This window comes from Equus przewalskii, chromosome 3 (genome assembly GCF_037783145.1).
Source record: "Equus przewalskii isolate Varuska chromosome 3, EquPr2, whole genome shotgun sequence".
Lineage (NCBI taxonomy): Eukaryota > Metazoa > Chordata > Mammalia > Perissodactyla > Equidae > Equus > Equus przewalskii.
The window spans coordinates 1,247,228-1,273,151 of NC_091833.1; the positions used below are offsets into that span (position 1 = coordinate 1,247,228).

The window sequence follows — 25,924 nt, forward strand, 5'->3', positions numbered from 1 at the left end:
AAAGAGTTTTTAGATTAAAATAATAATGATAATTAAAACTTGAAAATGTCATATTTTTTTTTAGCTATGTCAATTGTAAATCACATTTATTTACTCCACTCTATGGAAGATTTAGAAATCAGTACTACCCTTCCCTATTTTTTTAGTTTTGCTTTTTTTTTCAATTGTCAAGGCTTAACATTTGCAGGCTGTTGTATAATTATAATTCCCAATTTATTTAGTCTTGGTTTGTGTTGAAGTGACTCTCACGTTCAGAACCTGTGCTTTTTCCTTGGCGTCTCCGCCCCTACTTCTTTATTTTGACTTCTCTTAATTGGCTGTATTTTGTTGTTGGGTGTTCATTCCCAGAGGACTGAGGGTATTGTTTTTTCCATGGTTCTTTTCAATGAGAATCTCAATCTGTTACTGTTACAGCTGACTGACATCTTGTCGGAGTAGAATAGGTGTGTTAAATCCAGACCCTGAAAGCCTTGGACAGAGATGCTGGCAACATCTCACTCAGACTGTTGGGTTTCAGTGGTCCCATTGCAGTCACATATAGAAAAAGAAGGAAAAGGAGGAAGAATGTGCTGGGGTAGGGGGTTGGAATGACTCCCTGGGAGCTGGATGAGGAAAAGGTACCCTGATCCTTTGTGGTTGCTGAGGAAAGGCTATCCATCAGAGGGTGATCCCCGTACTTGTCCCAGCTCTTCCATCAGCTGCACATGGAACCCAAAGGAAGAGGACAAAGCCCCCACGACAGGACAGGATGTGAGCAAAAACCAGCCTGCCAGGGAACAAAGGAGGAAATTCTGCCACCTGAAATCCAAACCCCCTTAGGAATAAAGCTACGTAAAACTCAGCTACCTAAATGGAGCAAAAGCAAATGAAAAGAGGCGGTGAGGGTAGGAGGGAATGAAAAGCTGCTGATCAGGCACAGCTGGTCCATTCACAGCAAGCTGAATATCTCTCAATTCCAGGATGAGCTCTGCTCTTGAAGAACGTTCACACTCATTTTCTCATTCAGTGCTCACAGCAACCCTGCAAGGTTGACAAGACTAGCTCTGTTTTACAGACGAGGACACCAAGCTGGGAGACGGTGGTGCTGGAACTAGGTCCCCACGTGCTAATCCGGGTGGGGTTTCCTATGTGCTACCCCTGGTATATTCAAAAGACACAAGGCGGGTAAAACTGGAAGAGCTTTAGACACCTTCCATTGTATTTTTCTTTTCTTTTGTCTTTTGCAAGCTGGAGGCTGGGCCGATTCTGTAGTGAACATCCATCAGCTTTGGCTGCCTTACATCCATCCCTTTCTGTGGAAGATTCCCTATTCCCTATTGGGGGAATTATCCTTTGCTTCTGCCCATTGGAGATAGTCTTGGTGAAAAATAATTCCAGGTGATCGCTTTTCAGTACAAAAACTAAGGAAGCCAAATCCACTTCAGGATAGCTGATAGGACAGGTGCTCTCTCCCCAGACCTTGAATCTGGAAAAGTGCTGAAAGGAACAGTGTAAACGGTTGAAGGGCATTCATCATGGCAGTGGTGGAGATGCTGGTGGCCATGGCATCCACGCTTGAGAGAGGACAGCTCCTGCCTGTTCTATCTTTCCTGTAAATCTCCATTTGTGTCAAGAGGCCAAAGTTGCTTTCTGTTGCGTGCTGCCCAGAACCCTAACTGACACAAAGGGTTTGGCAGGGCTTATAATCTTTCCCAAGTTCCAGCCCCCTACTTGGTCACTGAGGCCCTAGATGGACAGGCAAAAAATTGTAAAAGGAGTAGAGAGGACTAGATCCTCCTTGGGCCATGCAGCTACAGATGAGCAGATGCTGAGTTTGGCAGACATTCAGCAGTCACTGGTGAATCAGAGTGAGGGGACCCTGGAGCTTCCAGGATGGTGGATTCATGGCCAAACAGAGGAGTTCTGGGGGGACTCTGGGACAAAAGGCTGCATTAAGCTGGGATTGCCTGAGGGAAAGGACACAGGCTTTGTTCAGGAACATTCCGGAGTTGCCTCTCCATCACAAAGCTTGTTCAAGGTGTCATTTGCTCTTGCAAATGATTCCTTGCACCAGCAGAATGGCAGGCATCCTGTAGAAAGGCTGTCCTCCAAGTCTTGCTGCTGTGTGCAGCGGAGATCCTTGAGAGAGCCTGCCCAGAAATGTCAACCAGTTGGGTCTGAAGCACTCACCCCCGACCCTTCACCAGGGCAGCGTCCACTCCTTGGGCTGCCCATAAACCTGCACTTTCCATCTTATGGCTGAGCTTTCTTTGCAGAGCACTCAGTGGAATGGTCTCTGTAAGTCGTGCCTAGGAGCACACTTCACTCAGGCTCTTTCCTGCTGCCCACGGGATGAATGGCGACCACTTCCCTGATGCTGTGGGTTTTCTGCTTCTCTCCTCTTTTCCTCCTCTTGCTGTACAGGAAAAGCAACATAGTTCTCCTTGTGGGAGTCGGTGTTAAAAGAAAGAGCCAATTTGGCCGAAACCCAAAAGCTTTTATTTTACTTTATTCATTCTTTCATTCTTAAGAAGGCTGCTTGCAAAATAGAGATGAGAAACAACTGTCGGGTCTACAGCAACAGAAGCAGCAAATGCTTCTCTCCTGACTCCCCCCATTGTCTTTCCAGCAACTCTCAGTCTGAGCCGCAGTATGTGGGCCAGAGAGCTGTTCGACGAGAGGGACCCCGCTGTTTTCGGTCTTTCCTCCCTAGAATGGAGGCTGTTTGCTCCAGTTGCTGCTGCCTCTCCATGGCCTAGAAATGTGCCTGACAAAGGGGGGGCTCAACAAATACGGTAGAAAGGAAGTGGTGTGCACCAAGTGGTGTGAAGTGGCAAAGTGTCTCTTTTCCTGATTTTCTTAGCATCTGGAATAAAACGTAGACCACGGAGGGACTTTAGTGATGTGCTCCAAAGGCTTCATTTTATGATGAAGATGACCAGAGAAGTAAAAGAATTTGCGCCCTCCCCATCCACCGAGTCACACAGCTGGTTAGTTGTAGAGATGGCACTCAAACTAGAGACTCCCAGATAATTCTGTCCAGACCACAGAAATAGAAGTCCTTCTAAATTATTAAATTTTCAGGCTATATTAGAAATATATGATTTTTAAATTTAATTTTATTGTGGCAAGAACACTTAACACAAGATCTACCCTCTTAACAAATTAAGTGTACAATACAATATTGCTAATGATAGCTAAAATGTTGTACAGCAGATTTCTAGAACTTATTCATCTTGCTTAACTGAAACTTTATACCAGTCGGTTAGTAACTTCCCATTTCCATCTCCCCACCCCACCCCCCACCCCCCAACCCCACCCCCAGCCCCTGGAAACCATCATCCCAATGTTTGATTCTATGAATTTGAATATTTGAGATATTTCATGCAAGTGGAGTCATGCAGTACTTGTCCTTCTGTGATGGCTTATTTTATTTAGCACAACGTCCTCAAAGTTCATTTGTAGAACTTCCCTCTTTTTTAAGGTTGAACAATATTCCATTGCATGTATATACCACAATTTCTTTCTTTCTTTCTTTCCTTTTTGAGGAAGATTAGCCCTGAGCTAACTACTGCCAATCCTCCTCTTTTTGCTGAGGAAGACTGGCCCTGAGCTAACCTCCATGCCCATCTTCCTCTACTTTTTACATGGGACTCCTATCACAGCATCGCGTGTCAAGTGGTGCCATGTCCACACCTGGGATCCAAACTGGTGAACCCTGGGCCGCCGAGAAGCAGAATGTGCACACTTAACCGCTGCGCCACTGGGCCAGCCCCCTACCACAATTTCTCTATCCGTTCATCTGCTGGTGGATATTTAGGTTGTTTCCACATCTTGGCTATTGGGAATAGTGCTACAGTAAACATGAGATGCTAGCATCTTTTCAAGATCCTGATTTCAATTCTTTTAGATAAATATCCAGCAGTGGGGTTGCAGGATCTTATGGTTAAGAAAAAAGGAAAAATGAAATGGATGGTCTTAACTCCCAGATTTTAAGAGGGACTTAATCAATCTTTTTGAATGAATTAATGTTGAAAGAATTACTTTGACAACTGGATGAGCTGAAGAAGATTGACAAAGGAGTCTGAACGCCGTATCATTTGAGAAACAACTGAATCGGGAGCCTGAAGGAGGAATAATGGGATTCAGAACTGCTTCTGCACGTATTTATCTTTCCTCCCCTGCAAACACTGAGCACCAAGTGGGCACACCAAAAATATTTACGGGGTGAGTGAAGTGATAGGTTTCCTTGGAAAAGAAGGGGCTGACTTACTACATGCTGCTTCAGAAAGCTCAATGATAGCTGATGAGTAGAAAAGTTTCGAAGAGCTGGCTGTCTTTGGGGGAAGTGGCTGGCACATGTCGGAGCTGAAGAACAGTGCTTCCCAAACCTCCACGTGCTCGTGAGCTACCTGCAGGTCTTGTCAAATTGCAGCCTCTGATTCCTTGGGTCTGGTTTGGAGCTGAGATTCTGCTCGTCCACAAGCTTCCAGGGATGCTGGTGCTGCTGTTCCTGAGTAACCCTTTGGGCAGGGAGGACAATGATGAAAGTCCTCAGAGACGTTAGTGTCAGTAGCCACTTCCATCTCAAAGAGTCCTTGAGTGCTGAACCTTCCACAAAAAAGACAAAACTGAGAAATCTGGTAGGGTGTGATTCCTAGACATTCAAATTCATCTTTACATTTATGTAAATCCAGAGGTCTCTGTGCTGGGAATTGTGATCAAAGGAGGGAGGAAGTATTTGTGTTTTCACACCAGAAGAAGGCATTCCTGGTGACTATGATTCTGCTAAAATACTCAGCATATGTGTACTGCATTTCACAACAAACCCGCTCAGTCTAACGCATTTAAACCTGTCAAATGCTTCACAGGCAGAAGACACATAACTCAAGCAGAGCCCAGAAGACTCTTAAAGCCCTCTGCTCTCAGCAAAAGGAGGCCTCTCAGACTCCCACAGTGTCTCTGTTAGGTCTGTTTCTCTGAGTTATCAGCTTCCCATCCAGATTTTCACCCTGATGATGCTCCTCCACTTGGCCCTGGAAAGCCCGAGAAAATTGTCCTCTGGTCCCTTGAACTGACCGCCGTGGCCATTCCTGACTCACCAGATAGGAGGCCAGTCTTTCCTCACCAGCGGTCACTGGATTGACAGCTTCTGATTAGGGGAGGTGCAAGCTGATGGGGAAGGGAGAAGAGGAGGAGAGAATCACAAAGTTGAGCACATGAAACCTGCCAGACAATGGACCAGGCTCGTCGCACACATGTTGCCTAATGCTTCTTGTACCATCGGCAGAGGGCAATGGAGGGGAAGATAGAAACAGAAGTTTACTGATATGCACAGACACCAAGTACGAGTAAGCATTTCCCAGCGTGCTCCCCATACCTCTACACACAGGTCCAACTTTGACTATGTCCAGAAATCTCCCACTGTCTCTGGGGGACCAGGCTAGACACCAAAGCGTGCCCAGATCAAGGCTGCCTGGCTACACGAGGAGAATCTAGGGATGATGGCTCCGAACTGTGTTATTTCCCTCCAGAGCCATCTGCTCCCAGGGGAGGGCTGCAGAGAGCAAACGCAGACGTCTTGCCAGGATGCTGCCCTCACTGAAATTACAGATCCTCTTCTGGAGCCTGAGGTGCCAAAGTATGAGTGCCCACGCCCAGACCAAAATACTGTGACTTGAAGACTGTCTGATTTCAGGTCTATTTCCAATCGGGGAGAAATGAGTTTTTGCTTTTTTTTTTTTTCAAAGTGAAAGGGCTAAATTGATAAACAATGATGCATGTCCTTTGTGGACAATTGCTCACACTGGCAAAAAATGTCCAAGATAAGAATGACAAAAGTAATAATAACAATGCCACCATGACCTTTTAGCAACACGCAGGAAATCACTCCCTCAGCAGGGATTCATTTTTCTAGCTTTCCTGCTTTTTAGCTGCAGGAAATAAAGGAAGCATCACACACTACCCTTTAATTCACCATTTACCCCATCCAGTTTCTATTTCCTGGCAAATTAAATAGATGCAATTTACAGGCTTTTCTTACTTTCCTTGCTCCTGTGAGCTCTGTTTTCAAAAGCCTCTCAGCTCTTCCCCTACCTATCCCTCCACGTTTCTAACTTGGCTCTCCCGAAGAGGGCTCATATAAGTATTGCTGAACTAGAGTAAGGTGTCCTGTATGTAGTAGGCGCTCAATAAATGCTGTGTGGGATTAAACAGACGTGCCGACAGCTCCTTATCTTGGTCTTAGCCCCGTGGAGAGTTACAGAATCTGGGTAGAGGTGCTGACCATACCTTCCCCTCAGCCCCCATCTGGTTTTCTCTCTGCCACGATCGTTTCCCGACTTGCTATGGAGAAGCCACCTCCTCTCTGTATCCTCAGAAGAGCTTTTTCCCCTAAGTACCATGTTGGAGATGAAGCACGGCATCTAGCCCAGCCCATCGCAGCCATGGCAGCCTTTTCAACACAGGGCCTGCAGATCAAATGCAGGGGAACTTCTGATGGGGCCGACCTGGCAGGGCCACTCTGCAAGAAAGGAGTCACATGCTTGCAAAATGGGGGCAAGGGGCCAAGCACACTACTCAAATCCTCTGAAATCACAAAAATATTCATGGACTGAAATAATCGTTGCTTTGTCTTTTCTCTCTTTTTCCCTCTCTGTAAACAGCTCTCTCGTTCTTGGTTCTACTCCCTGACCACAGCAGCCCCTAGTGGCAGCAAGCTGGAACATGCAGGACCACAAAAGGATCCCAAAAGGAAGGGCTTTAAGAGTTTCAACTGTTCTAAATATGTCTCCAGACATGAATAGGAACCTAAACATCCCCATCCCTCCCTCCCTGCTCACCTGCATTGATCCAATTTTTACTTCTTGGAGGATGAAGTTAGCTTTTTGGTTTTCAACACACACAAATGCACACAAATGTAGGCTCACACCAACACTGTGTGGGGTCGGGGAGGCAGCCGGGTCAGGGAGCCCCTGGGTGGGAGGTGCAGAGCTGGAGACGGGTGAGAAGAGGGTGTGACTCAGCAAATTCACTTGTCCAACGAGTCCTGTGAAACTGGGGCCCGGCTCTGACTTGATTTTTGTCCAGAAGAGTCAACTGTCAAAGAGTGAGGGGTGGGCTGAGCAGACCTCACCTGGGGCCTCACGGTCCCTGCTTTTATCCTCATGCCCTCACCAGCAGCTGCCACCAACCAAGTGAGAAAAGCACCACAGCACCCTTGAGAGAGAGAGTCCTCCATTAGGCGGCAGAATATCTCTTCTCTTCCCAGGCAATGACTTAACGAAACCTCGAACTCCTACCTGGGATGACAACGTAAACGACCTTGTTAACAAACCCTAACTGCAAAAGCTTATTTGAAACAGCATCCCAGGGGAGTCCTTGCATACCTGACCCCAGGCCGTGAGTTGATGCGAAGACTCCTTTCCTTTCTGGGAGTCTAAACAGTCCCCACAGTTCCCCTTCTGAGCATCAAAGGCCGGTGGGCAGCACCAGCCCGCTCGCTGGCGCGTCTTGGGAGGGCTGGGAAGGGAGGGGAAATGGATTTGCGAACGCCTACTGAGTGCTGAGACTGCTGGCTGCTGCTTTCACTAAGCTTAGTTCACTCCGGACGTGCGCAGAGAAAACCAGCGCGTCAAGAACTTCTCTGGGCGGGAATGGACGCTTGGAGGAATGAATTGTAACTCTTGATCTTGCCTTTAAGGATTCTCTGCAAATGTTAAAATTGATTCAAATACAACTGAAACCATGTTGGGTGATCAACTAATATACTCTAATAAAGTTAGCAGAAGAGGTGTTTGAATTAAGTTCAAGAGAAAAAAAGAAGAAAGACCAGCCCTTATACGTCCTGCTTTAAATTTTAATATCGCATACAGGACAATTCCCCCAGGGCTTATTACAAAGACTTGGAAGTTGTTAAACCCACGGGAAAAGCCCAGAGCTCTGGACCTTGGAGGAAAACATGAGTTAGTCGGTAGGCAGACAGGAGACCCTTTTAACCCTGTGTGATGCTGGACTTGGTGTGGTCTGCTTCTCAGCCGCCTGAAGGATGGGTGTCAGAGCAGACAGGCTGGGCTCTCACCGCTTAACTTCCAAGCCAAGATCAGGAGAGAAGGACCTAGGCATTTTAAGAAGCTGAGCCTTCTCCCTTCATCCCTCCTGTCAATCTGGATGTGAACGATTGTCCCCCTTCCCACATGGCCTTTGGTTGCTGAGGCTTTGCTCCTCCCTAGTCCCCAGATGTGGCACACATGAGCTGATTCCACCTCCTCACCAGCCCTTCTGCAGGCCGCGTGCACTGAACCGGCCTCGGGGAAGCTCAGCATGCTGGACACCCTCTTACCAGCCAGGTCCATGAAACCACTCAGGCCTTCCCACAGCTGACCTTTCTCTCCGAGCTGTTCTCCTCATGGGCCTCCAGAGACGTGGCTCCTGAGTGAGTCTCCTTTCCTCCTCTGCTCTTCCTCATGTCCCTCAATCCATCCCCCATGAAGTGCTGATTTGGTAGCAGACATCCAGTCTTTATACCAACCCAGTACCCACTTTCCCTTCATCCATTCATTCCACAAATACTCACTAAGTGTCTACCATCTACCAGTCATTCTTCCAGCAATGGGGATACAAGAGTGAATCAAACAGACAAATGAAATAAAAAAAGAAGGAGCTTGGACTTTGATCCTAGGGCAACAGTTGGCAAACTTTTTCCATAAAGGACCAGACAGTAAATATTTTAGGCTTTGCAGGCCAGATGGTCTCTGTAGTAACCACTCAGCTCTGTTGCTGTAGCTCAAAGCCGCTCAGACAATGCATAAACAAATGCAGGTGGCTGTGTTCTGATAAAACTTTATTTACAAAAATGAGTTGTAGGAGGAAGGGATCTGGCCTGTGGACCCCAGTTCTAGTAGACTAACAGCACCTCCAATGTTCCTTTGGGCAGACACCATTCTCTACCCTCCATTCATGTTTGGTTGGGTCTGAGCCCACTCCTCAGGCCTGAGGGCGTTTGTGTGACCCAGACTTGGGCAAAGTCATAGTGATTGTCTCAGGGATGGGCCCAAGACCAATGAGCTGATGAGAAGCAGACTTGGTTCTTTTGCTGTAACTGTTGGGAAAGACATGCCCTCTTTCTGTTGGGATTCTAAGCTAACAGAATAAAGCCCTGGGGCTATCTTTACCATAACACAGGGAGAACACACCTGAGAATGAAGCCATCCTGAAGGAAAGTAGAAGGAAGAATCCTCATGTCATCCATAACATCTTGGAGCACTTGATTCAACCACGCAACCATGTATGAAGCCATATGTGTCTCCCCCCGTCCCTTTGGTTATTGAAGTCGATAACTGTTCCTCCCTTCTACATTTTCTTTTCTTAAGCCAGTTGAGTTAGAGTTCTGTCACTCGTAACCAGAGTCCCGACTGATACAAAATCCAAACCCATTCTTTTTTATTAGCATATCTTTTTTTGTATTAGTTTCAGGTGTACAACATAATAATTCGATATGTCTATATATTGCAAAAAGATCACCACAATAAGTCTAGTTAGCATCTGTCACCACAGGTAGTTACAAACATTTTTTCTTGTGATGAGAATTTTTAAGATCTACTCTCTTAGCAACTTTCAAATATTCTGTACAGTATTGGTAACTATAGTCGCCATGCTGTCCCTTTACGTGGCAGGACTGCCTCATTACTGGGACTTGTACCTTTTGACCCCTTTCACCCATTTTGCCCACCCCTCACCCTCCACCTCTGGCCACCACCAGTCTGTTCTCTGTATCTATGGCTTGATTTTTGCTTTTTGCTTTTCGTTTCTTTTTTTAGATTCCACATAGAAGTGAGATCATATGGTATTTGTCTTTCTCTGTCTGACTTGTTTCTCTTGGCCCTCAAGAGGTCCAGCCATGTAATCACAAACAGCAAGAGTTCCTTCTTTTTTTATGCATGAGTAATATTCCACTGTATATATGTTATGTTTCTTTATCCATTCACCCATTGATGGGCACTTGAGCTGTTTCCATGTCTTGTCTGTTGTAAATAATGCTGCAGTGAACATAGGCATGCATAAGTCTTTTCGAGTTAGTGTTTTTGTTTTCTTTGGATAGATACCCAGAAGTGCAGTTGCTGAACCATAGTCTCTTTTTAATTTTTTGAGGAACCTCCATACAGTCCAACCTTATTCTTGAACTTCCTTTCTCTTTACTCTACATACCTTTCCCAGACATTCTCATCCACCTCCTTGAGTTTCTGTAGTCACGTCTATGCAGATGATCCTCCTGTCTTTATTTCAGGCCTTTACTTTAGCACTGGGCACATATTACCTACTGCCTTCTGGACATTTCTGCTGAGACATCCTGCAAGTATAGCGTGTCTTAAAAACGAACAACTTGTTACGTAACCTCATCCCCCCAAATATCTTTTCCTATGTTTCACAATAATACTAGAAATAATAACACCAACTGAGCTATTACTCTGTGCAAGGCCCTGTAGTAGGCATTACATATACATTATTTGTGATCTTCTCAACCAACATGCAAGGCAGATATTATAAGATCCACTATACAGATATGAAAACTGAATTTGAAAGTCCAAGCTCACTTGATTGGTAAGTGACTGAGCCACAGTTTGACATCCTGCCAGCTTCCCCAAATCCTAAATCTTCCACTGTGCCTGGCTGGCTGCCTTTCAGTCTGGTTAATAGCACCACCCCCAAGTCACCCAGGCCAGGACCCGCAGGTCACTAGGGCCCATTGACTCTTCTTCCAGAGCATTTCTTCCATCTTTCTCTCTCTGCAAAGCCTTTGTCGTGGTCGAAGTTCTCATTCCTGAGATAATACAATAGCCTTCTAAATGCCCTCTCTTTCCCCACGTCCTTCTCTTCCACTCCAGTTCATACCAAACTTCATTATATTATAAATCCAAACCACCAATGAGGAAAAATCAAAAATCTCTGCATCTTGCCACTTGCCTGCTCAGAAATCAGCAGGTCTTCCATTACGTACAGGATAAAAGCCAAGCATCTTAGTTTGCAGTAAAGACCATTTTCATCTCTTTCTTTCTTTTTTTAAACAGCTTTATTGAGGTATAACTGATATACACAAAAACTACACATACTTAATGTATACAATTTGATGAGTTTGAACATATGCATACACCTGTGAAACCATCACCACAGTCAAGATAATAGACATTATTTCTAAAAGTTTCCTTGTGTCCTTTTTTGTCTGTGTGGTAAAAACATTTAACATGAGATGTACCCTGGTAACAAATTTCAAATTTTCGGGTACACAATACTGTAGTGTTAGCTATAGTCACTGTGTTCAGTTGGTATGAGGTTTCACTTATACACAATGAATAAGTTCTAGAACTCTGTTGTGCAACATAGTCAAGGCCATTTTCAATCCAGCCCATGACCAGCCTTTTGATCTTCTCTCTTACTGACCCACCATTTAATATGGTCTTGATCTAGCTACCACTTTCAGGACATAACAAATTTAATCTTCTTTTCTAGAACTACGGGACCGCCTCAGCTTGGCATGATCCAACTGCTATCAGCCTCTCCTGCAGTCCCTTCTCAATTCTCAGTTCTTCCATAAAGCACTCCTGAATACTTGAACCCGCTCTCATCTCCATCCCTCTGGACTTGTTTGTCCCTTCTTGAGTTGTTGTCTTGTTTCATGAGTTAACACGTACGTTGTTATTTAACTGCATCTTGTTTTCCAAACGAGGCAGTGAGTACCTAGAGGTCAGGGGCTTATTTAATCTGTCCACAGTTCCTACCACGTTTATTCTCTCAGCTCTTCTCAATGTCGGCTTCACATTAGACTCTCCAGTGGGGCTTTTAAAAGATACAAACGCCAGGTCCCTTGACCAGGGATTTGGGTGTAACTGGCCTGAGGTGAGGCCTAGGCCCAGGATTTATTGTAAATCTTTCTGGGTGGTTCTAATGTGCAGCCAGTATATCACACATGCTCAGAAAATGGTTGATGGATGTTTAATTGATAGACTTGAGTCCAGATGTGGGCCCAAGTTTCATAATTAATTACCCCAAATTTATTTGACTGCTATAACAAAGTGTATAACCCAACAGACTTAATAAATATTGTGTGGGGCTGAAGATGATGCTGTCATTGATGATGATAGTGATGATGATAAATACCTGAAACAAATTCCCTCTGGTGTTTCTAGTCTCAACGCCACTTGACAGTTCCCCAGTAAGAAATCAGGTCAGCCTCAGTTCCGTCTCTCTTGTTCCCTAATAGGCACCTTGTGCCTTCCCAGGCACCCCACACAGGGCTTGTTGCAAGACAACTGCGTCAGTGGAGCAGACTCATGGGGAATAACCCAGTTCCTCCTCATTCCCGAGGCTACAGTTTATAAAAAGCTTAGTTAATTTGTCATTCTGATGAACTTTTGGACACAACTAAGTTCTCTTCTTAATGAGGCCTGGCTCCAAGGGAAAGGGGAGGGACATACCTTTTAGTCTATGGCCTAAAACGTTCTTGGAAGAAAAGAAGTTTGCGTCAATGGTTGTCACCAATTGTTCAGAGAATTTGCTAATGAGGGTGGTGTCACAGCTCCATCTGCTCATGGAGTAAGGAGCTTTGCTCCATTCTGTGAGTGGCACCCACCCTAACCTAACCAAGCATCTCACAAATGCCCTCAGAGCGTCCACATAGATGGTAAGGGAGTGTGGAGGATGGCTGGCTCGTTACTGCTGGATTGGAGAGAGCATCTTTATCCGTGAAGCAGCCCCCACAGTCTGGGGATCAAAGCAGTATAGCGGTCAGGGGCACAGGCTCTGGAGACAGACTGCCCAGGTTCAAACCCCACACTGACCTCTGGAAATTGATTTCAGCTCTTCAGGCTTCAACTTCCATATTTCTAAAATAGGATAATAATAGTAAGTAATAGCAACAATCCTAGAATGTTCTGGGTCAGGGCAGAGGGAAATTGTGGAAACTATGGCACTGAGGGGCCTCTGTAGCTGTTGTGTGATAATGATGTTGGCTCAAAGCCTGGCTTCTTGCAGCCTGGCTGCTGTTAAGAACACTCCTCATTTGGGGCAGTCAGCTTCTCATCTGATTGACCCATGGAGGGTAATAGGGACTTTTTTGTCCCCAAGCCGTAGGACAGACCGCTATCTTAATTAGGATCAAGTCAGAGAAGCAGAAATCACTCTAGATCTTCCAAAGAGAAGCAGCTTAATACAAGGAATTGGTGACACAGGCAATGCAAGAGCCAAGAAGCCAACCCAAGGACAGTGAGGTGAGCACAAAATTAGCAAAGGCAGGAAGTCACTACCACCTGATGGCTGGAAGGACGGTGGGAAGAGATGAGTCTATAGCGTCCAGAAGCCAGGCCTCTGGTAGGAGCTAAAACCATGGCACCGCTGCCGGGAAGGACCTGGGACAATGGAAGGAGGGACTGCCTGGTGGAGGCTGAAGCAGTGGAGGAGACATAGCCATTGCCACAGACGCCATAGTAAACAGAGGGAGGTGGGAAGAAATACGTTGGCTTTTCTCCTCCTCTCATCCCAGCCAGGGAGCAAGGAAGTCTGTGAAGTGCATTTTCCCATGACACTGAGGGGGGAAAAATGCATGGAATGGATCTGAGAAAAGCAGGTCGTTGACAAGCATAGCCTCCTCCCCACTTCCTAACGCACTGTCTCCCCTGGAGCCAGCCCAGAACTTTGTCTCTTTGGGTGAATTAAAATGCAAAAGGGCATTTCTCCTCTGGGAAGTGTCAGAAGGTACTGAGTAAACTGAGTTAGAAGGGTCCTGGAACCACACCACATACCCAGGGCCACTCTGTTAGGATACAGAATACTATAGAGAGCAGACAGGGGAATGGTGCTGGAATCAGGGAATTAAATCTGCTCGTTTTCTTTAATTTTCTTCTGCCTCAGTTTTTTTTATTATTAATCTGGGATTTTTCTTTTGTGTTCTCCCATACATTTTTGGAAGATTAATTTAAACCAAATCTGTAGGTTCCCAAGGGGCTAATCCATTTTTATGATTCTTTGAACAAAGGACAACTACTATTTCTTACCAACAGAAAGGCACAACTTTTTGAGTTAAGAGCCCAGAGTTTGCCTGCCTCCCTGGTAAGCTAGAGGCTTGAGGCAAGGTTGGAATCAGCACAGGCTGAGTTTCTTGTGGGACTTTTAACAAAGTGGTAAAAGAAGGAAGAAAGAGAATGGCCTTTGCCACATGGGACCCTCCTCCCACCCTGGTTCTGTGAAAAGGGCAGGTTTCCCCTCAGCCAATGGGGAAATGCATAATGGGGGCGGGGGGGCAGTTCTGCTGTGAGAGAAGTGAGCCGTCCGTCTTCCATCTGCAGTTCGGAAGCTGGTACCTACCAGCAGAAACTAAACCACGGCAGAGGCTGCTCAGGGCGCTGGGAGCCACAGCTAGTGCTGGAGATGCCAAATAAGCCCAGCAATAGGGGAGAAAACCCTGGATTTTCCCTTCTTCCTACCCTTCGATCCTGGAGTCTGAAGAATCAAAATGAAGACTTTAAAATGACAAAATCTCAGAGCTGGAATGTCTGGCCTTCAAACAAATATCCCCTCCCTTAATGCTGTCCCCTGCACTTCCTCCCCCAGAACTTGGATGCTGTGAGAACTTGTCTGGGGCTGCGAGTTCACTGTCCTTCCATCCTCTTGGTAGCTGGCCAGTTAGGACATTTCTTCCTTTTACTGGGCCAAATATGTCCGCAGGCTTCCAAGAAAAGAAGGGCTGGTGGGCTCCCTGCCTGATAACACTTCCTGCACTTACCCCGCTCCTTAGGTGTCCTCTCCCCTGGCCAAAAAGCCTGTTATTCTTATAACAGAAGCACCGCATCCAGCTTTTAGTTTTATGTGTCTGCCTGCTAAGTGTTTGAGCCAGGTTTATCCAAAATTTGTCAGTGTGTAAACTGATGTTCTTTTGTAGGGCAGGTGGGGAGAGAAAGTTCTGTTATCAAATAAGTTCTGAAAATGCTGGGTTAGTAAACTGGCAGTCGCTGTCGGTGTCCACCCACCCCTCGCTCTTCCCACTTGAGAGCGTGCAGCCCTGCTTCCATCCTCAGCACCTGCACTTCGGTTCCTGAGGGCTGGTTTGACACTTGAGCCCACTGTGCCCACCCAAGGCAAGCAAGAAATGCCAAGGAACGAACGCTCCCCGGGAGCAGCCCTCAAGAGAGCAACAGTAGGTGGCATGGAACCACCCTGGCTTTCCCACACCGCCCTCGGCAGGGGTGATCGGCAGGCCTGTGTTCTAACTGATTGCAGAGTTCCCCAGTGGGATTAAGCTCCAGTTCCCAGTGGTACACTGGCTCTCTAACTCATCCTTTATGGGCTGCTTTTCCTTCACTGTCTCACTTCCCCCCTCTTATAATACATCTTTCAGGAAACAAGAATCTTTATCTCAGAGATTCTTTTGGGAAACCCACACTAAGACACAGCCAACTTGCACTATATATCTCCAAACAAGGGTTCTAGTCTGGGGCCTTTCCAAAATGTATTTGACTGAGGAACCCTTTTCTCACGGTTCATCTTGAGGGACTGGGGTTCCGGAGAAAGCTCCTTGGGAAGCATAGCTCTAATTCCTGGGAAGGACACAGACCTGTCGCAGAGTTGTTGGGAGGGAAGAGGTCAAGGATAGGATGGCTGACCGGGGTGTGAGGCAGGGACGATGTTGGCTAGGGGATGTTCAGCCCCCTAGATCTGTGGGGTTAGGACTCCTCAGGGACAGAGCCCTCTCGGAGGCCCGGTCTGCCTGGAAGTGGCTGACATGGGCATTAAATGGCTTTACCAGCCGTTACAGGACCCACTTTGAATTCCCATTCTCACACTTCAAGTGCGGTGTATGGATTAGGCTAATTCTTAAAGGACTCACACTTCACAAAAAATTTCTGTTTTCGCTGCCTGTGAGGCACTGTCGGTCCTGCTCTGCTTCTCTCTGAGAGGAAATCATCCCAACCTCCTCCAGCTGTGAGACAGAGCGGCTGAGACACCCAGGACTGGGCAATTGTGTCAGGAAATTCAGCATTTGAGATGAATGGGAAATGGCTAGGGAGGTTTTTTTCAACAATTTGGCTTTGGCAGGATTGATTCCAGGACTCAGAGGCGTTTGAGCGAGGCAGTGCCTGCCGTGTTATAGAATAGGATCGTTTCATGGTTGGAAAATCTAAGGTGTGCCCCACCATCAAAGCACAGGCATTTAATAATGTTGGTTGAGGACATGGAAGCAGCGAGGAGGAAAATCAACGGGGAAACGCTAGACCAAACCTGCATTTGAAGTCCAGACCATCACAGAGGCACAGGGAGACAGCCTCTCGAATGTCAGTACAGACCAGGAGACTGGACCTTGCCCTAGAAAGACTTGAAATGTCCTCTCTGGGACACCCCGCAGCACCGTGCCAGGAAAGCTCTGTGAGGTTGGGGAATGCTGGCTCAGCCTGCACTCACACAGCTTTAGGCCTCTGCTAGGCATTTGCTTCACGTTCGGCTTGGGTGGTCTGTTACATAGGTGATGGGACATAATGTTTAAAAGAGAAATGTGTCCAGTCTCTCCTGACCCCCTTCCCGTTATTGAGCATTATGGCCGTGCCTGCCCCCACCCTCCGAGAAGGGGACGACTCAGCAGACCAGCTCTGCAGACTCAGAAGCACAGAATCTGGAGACGAGAGTGAGGAAAATTCGAGGTCTGAGAGGCAGGGTTTAGAGGATGCGGTTTTTCACGGTGGTTTGGGGAATGAATAAGTTCGGAGCTGCTGCAGCCCGCGAGCAAAGTGGATAGAAGAGAAAACTGGAATGTGTTAAGAATGGCTGAGGTCTATATGTGCCCTCCTTGGTGTGTGAAGAATAGAAATCAAGGCCAGGAGTGCTTCCTTTGAAATTACCCTGGATTTGCTGGATTCTCTTGACCTCAGATCTACCTTGGGACTGGGTTTTCTGGGTCATGGCTTAAAGCACTACATAAATGTACATCCAGACCCTGAGCCTTTAAACAAATCTACCCACCTACAAAAGGTATGGCTAATGGCTAACAAAAGTGGGCATGGGGACCTCCAGCCCAGTTCACGGCAAAGTGTCTTAGATCTTCTCTCTCCTCTCATTCTGTCCCTCGCTGTCTACTGCACTCCAGTCTTTGCTTGAGTTTGCTTGACTTCTGACTTTTCAAAAGTTCTCCCATTTTGGCCCTGTGCTTCCTCCTTAAACTTGAGCATAGAAGTGGGCTCCTCTGGTATTGATTCTTACTGACCTTGGGAAACAGCTTATTTCCCCTTCTGGCTCTCTCCTATCCTAAGCCTCTAGAGTAAGCACCAGCCCAGCCAGTCTTCAGTCCCTGGACCACCATGATGCCTGCTGTTAGCTGGGCTTGCTCCATACCCCATCCTCACCTTGAGGGGTCCTCAGACAGGATAGAATGTGTCTGTTTCCCCTGGTAGACTGTAACTACTCAAAGACTGAGTTATGTACTATCGTGATGTCCTCCCCACTCCTAGCCCTGTGTCTCATCCAGAGCAAGGGCTCATCAAGTATTTGTTGATGTCCAGACACAGGATCAGCTTTAGGTCTAACCCTGGGAGAAATGTCAATAAGAACTGTGACACCTGGAATTTACCATTGAGATGCTTACATGTGTTAACAGAAATTCCAGAAAGCCAGAGAGGCTCATTGATAAATTAGAAATCATAGGCAAGAGAGGTATTCTTTTTGGGTCAACAGCCAATACACTAACAATTTAACAAAGTGAATAGCTCATGGCACCTCCATGACCTTACCACATTGAATTGCTTCCTGTTGTTTTGCTTTTAAAGGTCGGTCCTCTCCTGCCTCAGCTGGTTTTTCCAAGCTGGATGGCACTTTCTCAAGACCCCTAGACTGCGTAGACTCCTGCCTTGTGTAGCCTCTCCCCTCCATCCTCCTCCTCCTCCTTACACCTAGAACCTGGAGCCAGATTGAACCCAGATTTCCTTAGGTCTGTGATTAAATCTTGAGTTGTCTCTGATTGGATCATTCACCTTTCCTGTTTTTATCTACTATGGGTCAAACCCCCTGCTTGGCTCTGGAAATACAGTGACAGTCCTTGACATCAAGAGATTCCAACATAATGGACAAGACAGACAAGACATTGGAGAACTACAAAATACTGTTGTGATGGGGTTGGAGTGGTGCAGAGGCGGAGAGGAGGGCCACCCAACCTAACCTGGGGTTGGGGTTCTGTGTGTGCTGGTGGGTGATGACGGAGATGAGAACAGCTCTCAGGAAGGGGCAGTGCCTGAGAACATTTTAAAGGTTAGGCAGCAGGTAAGTTAGTCCAATAGAGAAGCAAAAGGAAGGCAGGTGTTCTAGTCTTCCTCAGTTCTCTGACTTGAGTGCTCTTCCAGCCTTCTTTACCAGTGCATCTGTACTCTTCCTCCAAAGCCCAGGTCAAAGGACGCCACCTCTGTAGGATCTTCCTGACCCCACACCCACAACTCAGCTCCTGGGAGTCAGCTCTCTGGTTTCCCCATGATACTTTTGAACCCAATACAATAAAACTTCTCCCACTGCATCCTTATTATGTACCCATGAACCTGTCTCCCAAGGTAAATGGGACTTAGTAGGTACACAATAAATGCTTGTTGAATTTAAATGATCAAGTCTTAAGACAGCTTACTGGCATCATAGTGCTTTTGCAAGTGTCAGTTTGTATAGTGGTTGGTGCCTATTAGGTAGTGTATTAGCCAGAGTATGCTAGGCCATGCTGTAACAAAATATCAACCCAACGAAGATTTATCTTTCACTTAACATGCCAGAAGTTTATTTCTTACATGTTGTACCACCTCTTCTATTCAGGTCAGCTGGTAATAGGAGTAGGGAGTGGAAGGGAGAATTCCTCTTCACATACTTTCTCAGGAACGCAAGATGATGGAGGCTCCACCATTTGGAATGCCATCTGTAGCCAAAATAGTGGAAGAGACATCTAGAGGGTTTTGCATTGGCTCTTCCATGCATCAGTCCATGTTGACGTGTCACTCCTGTTTAAGCCTATTAACCAAAATTGCAAGGGAGTTGTAAAAATCCCTCCCCTAAAAGCAAGGGGGCTAGGCATGGTGAGGATGAGGGCGGAGCAGATGGAATGTTTGGTGAGACCACTGATTCTGCTCCAGGTAGAAACTAAAATTCCCACCGCCTTTTCTTCACCAGATGAGGAAAATAGGCACCGTTGTGGGAAAGTCACCAACCCACATTGCCCGGCCTGAGATCCCATTGCCCTGGCTCCAGTCAATCCTCAGGAAATTGTGAAGCCTGAAGCCTTAGGAAACATTCGAGTTATGTTCATCTTTCCTTGGAAATGCTAAGCACTGCCCAGATCTGACTGGTCCCTGGCCTTCCTCCCCAGTGTGGGTACTGGCACCATCAGGAGCTCTCCATCTCAGCACAGATGCCGGAAGCCCACTGAGCAGTGCTCCTCTGACACTGCATCCGCCGGGGTCCAATGGAGTTCTGCCTCCAGGGACTCTTCTTTGCACACAGTTGCAAAACACAATTTTGTGGAGTCATGCTCTTCACTTTCTTGATTTTCAAATTTTCCTCTGCTCTCATCCTCATTCTCCTGTCTGGTGTCAGTCCCTTGAATTACCGCCATGTTTTCATGTTTTAGTTTAATCAGATAGCTCATCTCTAGGGTTGCCGACACCAAAGGCTTCAAATAAATAACTTTTGGTAATCATTTTAAGCGTCTTCCCACCCATCCGCAACACGTCTCCCCCTCCGCCAACACCTTCTGTTGTCCTCTCTGCATCTTCTTTCTGTTCCTAGCTGGGACTCATTTATGAAAGTCGTTTTAATTTGTTCTCTGCTTGGGTCTATTAACACAATGCATTTCCATGCTATTGCCTTCATTAATTCTACCTGTGCTGCCAACTTCAACTCAAGAGATATAGTACATCAATCTGTACGTGTCAGCTTTCCGGAAGGGAGAAGAGAGCGGCTTGGCTCAGCAGTCGGAGTCTGCATTGCCTCTGCTGATTTGCCTTCTTCATAACCTCTGTAGTAGAGTTGATGCTTTTCATTTACATGGGTTTCTCTTTCTGCCCATGAATTCCCCATGGCTGAAGTCTCCTTCCATGTCTTCTCTGTGCTGGTGATAGCTCACAGGCCTGCTGGCTATGGCTGTTCAACAGCCTGCCTGCCTGACTGGTCAAGCACTCCTCTGCCATCCTGTGCCACTTCACTCTCCCAGACACTCACGGTCAACAGTGATGGAAGAAGATCACAGCCTTCACAGCAGCCCTGTTGCACAGGAAGCCCTGACCATCTGTCAGGAATGTTGGTCCCTTCATCACGTACTTGCCCCCCCTCAGTTTGTCTTTCCCTAAAAATTCAGGGAAACTTGAAAGTCCTTTAGACTCTGAGGACTCTTCCTCAGGGGAAATACAGCCAATTGTGTTTGAGCTGAAACACTTCAGAGGACCGTGGCTAGCCCAGACCCTCTGCTCCTTCTGAACTTGGAGGTTGTCCTGGGGTGGAGAGTTGGGGGTTGAGGGTGGAGGTGAGTAGTTTCTTAGAGGGTTGGCAGGTGCAGGATGTGTGTGTGTGTGTGTGTGTGTGTGTGAGAGAGAGAGAGAGACAGAGAGACAGAGAGACAGAGAGATGCAGAGAGACAAAGAGAGAGAGAGTCACACACTCTCCGAGGAGCATGGTAGAATAAAAGAACTGATAAAATTAAGAATCCAGATCCCAACTTGCTTTTAGGCAAACCTCTCTCTCCTTTGAGCCTCTGTCTCCCCTCCAGTTAGATGAGCAAGTGGAATTGTGTGGTCTCTGAAGTTCCTTCTGAGTCTGAGCTTCTACGGTTTTGTGAATGAATGCTGACTTGAGAGCTATTTTTTGACCATGGGCAATTTGTTTCAACTTTTTATGCTTTGGGTTGGGTTTTTATTTTTTAATTCTAAATGAGAGGTAATAATCCCAATTCAGGAAACTGTTGTGATGATAAAAGGTGATTAAAGATGTATAATCATTGAAAAACTTAACAGTACTGTTACTGAGCAAGCGCTCGCCACCCTATGCGCATAAAGAGCCAATTATTATGGCATCAGCCTTTGGGAAAAGAAAATTAGCTTTATTTGTGAGATCAGTCTGAAAGGAGACAGGAGGCATCTGTCTCCCTGATCCAGGGCCTGGGGTAAAACTTATGGGATGAAGGGCAGGACGGCTGACATGGGGAGATGGATGATTGGAGGTGAGGAGAGGTGAGGTAATCAATGATCTGCACAGGCGTGGTCAAGCTCCACGACTTCAGAGGATGCACGTTCACAAAACGGCAGTGTGAATATGATCTGAGGGTGGAGTTTTCAGCCCCTTGACATCAAAAGGGTCACTTATTGGGCATTTGTGCAGGTCCAGTTGATGGGTTGGTGGTCTCAACTGACCTGAACTGGACAAGGGGTCTTGGTTCCTGAGAACTGCTCGTAATTACTCTGTTGTTAAGATGGGGTCAGTTGAAGTGGTCCTGGAGGGTCCGCAGTTAAAAATGCATGATGCTTGGGCAGGTAATTTCACTTGCCTATGCCTCAGGAAGATGTGGATGACAACCACGTGTGCTCATCAAGCTCTTATGAGAAGTAAAGGAGGCCCTCCCAGCAAAACTCATAAAACAGGGTCTGCCACATGACAAGCACTAAATAAATGTTTTATTTATTTGTGTGCTTCAAGATGCTAGTAGGACAGTGTGGCAGAGCAGGGGATCCCCGGGCCTAGCCATGATTCAGAGACTGATTTGCAGGAGGAGGTTTTGTGCAGGGGAGGCCTAGGCTTGAAAGAGCATCACGCTCCCAGCCTGGCCCCATGGGCTGGAGTGGGGCCATCTGGTGAGGGGCCTTCTCCCCATTCAGAGTACAACGCCGTGTGGTTCTGTCATGGTGGGAACATTTGGATACTCTAGGGGTTAGGAAGCTCTGGGACCACCAGGAGTCAGCACCGCCGGCAGAACCCCTGCAGAAAATCCCCCAATGGGGACTGTGCTAGTTGCAGGAGATGAGGAATGCCCAGGACACACAGTAACATCTTCTTCTCTTGGTTCCACTTTCTTCTGTGCTAGCTTCGTTCTCAGGCAGACGCTCTCCTTGTGATATCTAAAATAACATCTGAAGCTAAAGAGATCTGTGGTCCCTACCATCCAAGAAAGAGAACTCCCCTTTTCTCCAACTTAGTTCCAGCTAAAGTCCTGGGTTTGACTCTGACTAGCCCCACTTGGGTCATGTTCCCACCCCAAACCTCTCACAGCACCACAGAGGTGTGAGTCTCTGATGGGCCTGGTCTTCATCCTAGGCTCACTGCTGGAGACAACTGCAGTGGGGGAGGGGAGACTCATCATCTGAACCGCCTACGTCATGGCTGAGCTAAGAACAGAGTGGGTGGTGGTCCTCCAAGGGGTGCTCAGATCTTGGAATTGATTGGTTTGGTTTTGAGCTCAGATTTCTTTGACCCCCTGTCTTAGGTAGGATTCCCCAGAAATAGACCCCAAGACAAGGATTTTTATGCTAGTGATTTATCAAGGAAGTGCTCCTCGGGAAAATCTGTAAGGGCCAGAGGAAAGCAGGACAAGGAAGGAGAGAAGCCTATATACAGATTCTGGCAGAGTCCTGCGGGGCTACCGTCAGCCTCATCCCACGTGGGAACTTCAGAATGGTCCCACCCTGAGGCTAGGGAGCTGGGCACGTCAGCTCAGTGCTGCCTAGGAGGAATGCAAACTTCTAGGCTCCTCTGCCTTTCCCTGTGTGAACAGAGTGACTCCAGTAACCTGAGGTTATTCTGGGAAGAAGAGTTAAACGTAGGGACAAAAAGCACACTGAAACATATGAGTGACCGGGGGTTCTGGGCAGAGTCCTGACAGCGTCTCCTAGAATCCCAGAGCGGGATTGTTTCTCTGCGCCACACGTCCATATCCTCCAGTTTGTCAGTCCAGGTATTAACATGCTGCCTTTGCTCAGAGCGAGGACGCTCGGCTCTAAAATTAACTGAGGACTTGATCAGTGCTGTAGTGTTGTGACAGCCACTTCCCAAGGAGCCCCTCTGGTTGCCAAGCCGAGTGAGCTCTCTGCACAGAGTGGCCTCATCATTTCCTAAATGATCCTGCTATGCAGATGAGCTCTGATTTACCAGTCGCAGAAGCAGAGAGACACACAATTGAAACGGATGCACTGGAGGGACCTTGGCTCTCTGGTCACCTCCACCTCATGCCCGGGAGAGAGCTTCCTGCTGGTGGGGGCAGCGTGCACATTACAGACTGGCAAATGTGACCCTTACATGTCACTGGCAGTCTGTCCTCAGGACGCCCATCCTGCCCTCGGGAGGGTAGGTAATGCGGCAGAACCACCCATTTCTGTCCCCCATACTTTGATGGCTCCGCTGCAGCAGGATTGTTGGAGGTTCTGCTGTTTCTTGGCCCCACTCCCTTGACTGCTAATGAGCTCTTCCCAGCGCCCGTCCTAATTGTTTCTACAACAAACTCTTCTCCCATCACCAATTGTATCCGAGAGCTGTTGGTGGTCTCCAACTGTGTTTGGAGAGGCAGACAGCAGAGTACCTGACAATTTTCCAAGTGCTTCTCAGCCCTAGTTAGCAGTCACCCGCTGTCTCCCTCAGCCAGGCTCATCCTCACTTCCAAGGCTTTGGGTGATTTCCTCAGCCAGGAACACCCTTCCCCGTCCCCATCAACCCCACTTGTCCTACAAGGACTGCTGGTTGTTTGCAGAATCCTTCTAACCTCTTCCAACCTTCATTCACCTCTCCCTTTTTTAAATGGAAGGAAAGATCAAAAGAGTGAATGATGAGGTGAAATACTGAGTGAGTGAATGAATAAATAAATGAAAGAATGAATGAATGAGTTCACATCTAACCTTACACTCCAGCCTCCAGCATCTTACTGTATGCTCTTTGGCACTTTTAAGTCATTTCCCCAGTAACATTATAAGTTCCCTGGAGGAAAGAACTATTATATTTTATTTCCTTTATGGCTTGGGTCACAGAACTGGGCCACAGCCAGCCTTTTTCAGAACAGTCTGTGCATCAATCAATGAGGCGTCATGGACATAGCACTAAGCTGGAATTCAGAACCCTTATCCTCCCCCTGCCACTTTTTGGATGAATGTGGACCACATTTAGGCATTCTGGGCCTCACTTTCCTAATCTGTAAAGTGAAGGGATTGGAGTGAGAGAGTGAGCTCTGGGATGCGAATCCTGTTTCCTTACCTACCATCTGGGTAGCCTTTGGCATGTTACGTAATCTCCCAGAGCAAACAGGAAGAACCATTTCTACTGCATGAATTGTTTTAAAGACTTAATATGATATATGTCAGGTGCTTAGCCCATAGCTAACAACCATAGTCTCTAAGTTCCTGTCCATATTCCGACACAGTGAGAGGATTCCCTCAGGATGCTATACTAGAGAAAAGAACTTTGCAAGATTGTAGAACACTATTTCTTGGTTAAGACTCTTTTTTTCTAGAGATTGGCACCTGAGCTAACAACTGTTGCCAATCTTCTTTTTTTTTTCTGCCTCTTCCCCCCAAATCTCCCCAGCACACAGCCGTACATTCTAGTTGTGGGTCCCTCTAGTTGTGGCATGTGGGACGCTGCCTCAACATGGCCTAATGAGCGGTGCTGTGTCTGCGCCCAGGACTGGACTCGAATCAGCGAAACCCTGGCTGCTGAAGCAGAGCGTGCAAACTTAACCACTGGGCCACGGGGCCAGCCCCAAGATTCTTATATGTCATGCAAATTTCCCTTTAAAAGAAATTCAAGGCCAATAAGCACATGAAAAGATGCTCTGTCACTAAACATCAGGGACAAATCAAAACCACAATGAGATACTACTTCACGCTTATAAAATGAGGCCTTTAAAAAGAAATGAAATTCTGACACATGCCTTGAAGACATTATGCTAAGAGAAATGATCCAGTCACAGAAAGACAAATACCACGTGATCCCACTTATAGGAGGTACCTTGAATGGGGTTCCCAGGGGCTGCAGGGGAGTGGAATGGGAGCTATTGTTCAATAGGGACAGAGTTTCAACTTGAGATGATGAAAAAGATCTGGAGGTGGGTGGTCATGACGGTCGCACAACGTGAATGTACTTAATGCCACTGAATTATGCACTTGAAAATGATTAAGATGGTGAACTTTGTTATATATAGTCTAACACAATAAAAAATTTTTTTTAAGAAATGTAAAACAATTGCCATAAACCCAGTTTAGGTCTCTTTGCATGTGATTTTTGCCAGGTGAAGGAGGCCCAGCACTCTGGAGGCTCCTGGAGCTGAGGGTGGAGCTCAGCCTGCCTGCTGCCGTGTTTTGTGCTGAAATCATAGACACAGACTTGGTCTGGCCCTTCAATGCCAGTCCCCCCAGAGAGAAAGCTTTTCAGCAGGAGCCGTGAACGTGCACATGATGAAGTCGGGCAGACCCTCTCTGTGGAAATCAGCATCTATTTGAAGGTTTCAGTGTCGGATTTAGCCTCACCCAGAGGTGACCTTCTACACAGGGCCAAAAGAAAAGTGATTTCTTTGATCGTCCATCTGACCCCAAACTGACCTCTTGCGTTTTTCAATTCATTTTAAATCATGCTGTTCTGACCAAAGTGATTCCAACTCTTAGCAAAGAATATTCACATTTTAACCAACATTTTGGGCCAATTTCATACCTGTTCACTTGAATAGCAACAATAAAATCTGTAAGTTCTTTCCGAGTCCTTCTGACCTCAGCAGCAGGGAGAGAAGGTGAGGGAAATATTCATAAATGGCATGAATCCTTGGGGGGAGATGAGAATTGGAAACTCCTCCTTGCTTGGATGTGAGCTAATGCTCATTTGGGCCACATCTAAGGTGGAGGGAGATGGGTGTAACTCCCAGGGCAGGGCCCCGGGTTCTCTTTTCTTCAGGTCAGTATCAGCATCTTCCCAGGAAGAAAGA

At 46.8% G+C, this 25,924-nt stretch overlaps 1 long non-coding RNA gene across 1 annotated transcript; it reads right to left on the reverse strand.

The window, feature by feature from the left end:
- Window positions 1-5,015: 5,015 nt before the first annotated feature.
- On the reverse strand, window positions 5,016-7,496 carry LOC139082432 (uncharacterized). Its single transcript, XR_011538407.1, has 3 exons — window positions 7,368-7,496; window positions 6,822-7,280; window positions 5,016-5,151 (listed from the first exon to the last, which is right to left on the reverse strand). It is a non-coding gene; the product is annotated as an uncharacterized lncRNA (long non-coding RNA).
- Window positions 7,497-25,924: the final 18,428 nt, after the last annotated feature.